Genomic DNA, 1861 nt, shown 5'->3' with positions numbered 1-1861 from the left:
TTTTCACCTGCTGACTATTAAGCATGATGTTTCTCTAAACATTTGCTCTGTGTGGACATGTTTCCCTCTCTCTCGGGTATACATCTAGGAGTGGAATTGCTAGGTGATGTGATAATTCTTGGTTTCAATTTTGAGGAATCCTTGGGCGGCGCCTGTGGCTCAAAGGAGTAGGGTGCCGGCCCCATATGCTGGAAGTGGTGGGTTCAAACCCAGCCCTGGCCAAAATCCAGAGGATTTTAATGCACGTAATTTCCCCTATTTTCACGCAGTTGCTGGTATACAATGGACACTGTGGTGCTCTTTGCTTTATTCACTTGACAGTGAGTTTTGGAGAATTTTTCAGTGGTCCGCTAGTAAATGCTTAACAACCAGCTCTTGTAGGATCACAAGTGCCCTGACTCATAGCATTAAAGATTTCCATGTGTAACTCCCACCGCGGCTGATTTCAAGCTATGGAAGGTGGTTGACTGCAAAGAAGAAACATTAAGAATCTGCCCCAGTGACCCAGTCCCAGCTGGTTCTACGACTAGATCATTCCATATCAGAGCTTGAAGAGCAGCCTCTCAACCCTTCATGACAGCACAGCATGCTGTATTAGGAAGTGCTGTAATTTTTTAACTAGTCCGCAGTGGTAGACACTTAGGTAGTTTACAGTCTTTTACTTCACAGACCAGGGTTTAATGCATAACTTTATGTACATGTCATTTTACTCATGTGTAGAAACAGACATGGTTCCATGACTTCGTAAGAATCACCATGGGAGGAAATTGTTAACAGGCAATTTATTACTTCCTTGGACTCTTGTGGTTATTAGGAAGAATTCTGCACAAAGAAATCTATTTTTGCCCCTCTTTCCCTTGAATAAAATGGATGCCAATTAACTAGCCACTTGCCAGCAGCAAAGAATTGTCACAAAACTTTGAAATGAAATGGAAAAGCGTGTTTTTCTTTTAAAAATAGGAATTTGTGCAAATACGAAGTGTTGTGATTTGCATTTCGTAAGCTATAGAGCTTTCACATGTAAATTGTGGGGGGACAAATCCAGTCCTAGGCCACCATGATCCTGCTTAAGTCTTATAAAGGTGAGTGAGATTCACAGCAGAGGGCCTGAATCAGAAATAGGATAGTTGAAGAACTGTAGCCCAGTTTTCACTTAAAAATTGTCACCAAGGAAGCTTGAGACAACGTTTTTCAACTGTGCTTGTACAGATGCTCCTCAACTTATGTGAGAGGGTTATACTCCAATAAACCCACTGTAAACTAAAAATATTGTGAGTCAAAATGCATCAGTTTACATCCTGATAAACCCACAGTAAAGTCAAAAAATCATAAGTTGAACCATTATAACCCAGATGGTCCTCAATTTATCATGGGGTCACATCCCAATAAACCCACTGTAAAGTCAGAAAGTTCTGAAGTGAACCGTTGTAAGTCAGGGACCATCTGCACTTTAGAATCATCTGGGACGCCTTTAAAATCTTAGATGCTGAGACCTCAGCCCAGACTAATCAAACTGGACTCTCCAGAGGTGGGGCCCCAGGCATCTGGATGTTTAAAGCTCCCCTGCTGATTCCATTGTTCAGTGAAAGTTCAGACGAGAATATAAGGAAGGAATGAATTTAAGGAGGTAGGGAAACGCATTTGTCAGAGTTGGCTGGAGAAACAGAACCAGTGAGATGTGTGTGCTTGGGGGGAGGTGGAGAAGGAAATTGATGTCTTCCTGGCTGAAGACCAAGAAGGGCCAGGGCTTAGTTCAAGTCCAGAGGCCATCAGCCTGGGGGCCCAGAGAAGAGCCCACGTTGCACTTTAAGTCTCTGTTGCTTGGGGAGGCCAGTCTTTCCTTCTCTTCAGGGCTTCAGCT

The sequence above is a fragment of the Otolemur garnettii genome, unplaced genomic scaffold (genome assembly GCF_000181295.1).
Source record: "Otolemur garnettii isolate 467f Iridium unplaced genomic scaffold, OtoGar3 scaffold00069, whole genome shotgun sequence".
Classification (NCBI taxonomy): domain Eukaryota; kingdom Metazoa; phylum Chordata; class Mammalia; order Primates; family Galagidae; genus Otolemur; species Otolemur garnettii.
The sequence above is the reverse complement of the archived record's forward strand: the minus strand, read 5'-3'. Positions refer to the sequence as shown.